We start from the raw sequence: 842 nt of genomic DNA, 5'->3' as shown, positions 1-842 counted from the left end.
CCGTTCACCCTGTGGGGTCCTTGTTTTGGGCCCGACGTCACTAGAGGGTGTCAAACCCCTCGCCTCTTCCCATCAGTCCTCCTATTTTCCCTGGCATCCGGTTCAATACGAAATTTCCCCGCTTTAATCGGCCAACCTGACCTGAAAGTCGTCCTCGGCTTTTCCTAGTGAGCGGAAAGAAAATCTGTAACAGCTGTTTCCAACCTGCTAATTAAATTATCGTCTCATTTTTGCAAATATTTTTATTTTTTTTTTTTTCGAACGCGGTACAACCCCGGGTCAATTACCACCCCCACATCGGAGTGATCGGCTCCAACTTGTTGGTAGGAATTGATTCCAGTTTTGTTACCAGGGGTGGCGCCTAGGATTAGATGCGCAAGGTAGCTCCTCGGTCACCTGAAGGTGTAATCAAGTACAATGTGCTTTCTCTCTTTTCCTCCCCCTTTTTTTTTTTACTTTGCTTCTAGCTTCGATGGCACTCGGAGTGTCTGACCATTTTCCTTGCCCAATCTCAACTCATTTACATGAGGTTGGCTCAAATGGCACTCGAGAGTGTCTGACCATCGTTCTAGTTCAAGTACATTATCCCAATCGGAGTCTAGCATCAATGGCACCCGCAGGTGTCTGACCATTGTTCTAGTCCGAGGACCACCCCGTTTTAGGGCCTAACTTCAATGGCACCCGAAGGTGTCTGACCATTGTTCTGACTCCAGCCGGAAGTCCAGCTTCAATGGCACCTAAAGGTGTCTGACCACTGTTCTGGCTCCAACCGGAGGTCCAGCTTCAATGGCACCTAAAGGTGTCTGACCATTGTTCTGACTCCAGTGCTAGTTACTCACCAA

Source organism: Fopius arisanus, unplaced genomic scaffold (assembly GCF_000806365.1).
Source record: "Fopius arisanus strain USDA-PBARC FA_bdor unplaced genomic scaffold, ASM80636v1 scaffold00008, whole genome shotgun sequence".
Lineage (NCBI taxonomy): Eukaryota > Metazoa > Arthropoda > Insecta > Hymenoptera > Braconidae > Fopius > Fopius arisanus.
The sequence above is the reverse complement of the archived record's forward strand: the minus strand, read 5'-3'. Positions refer to the sequence as shown.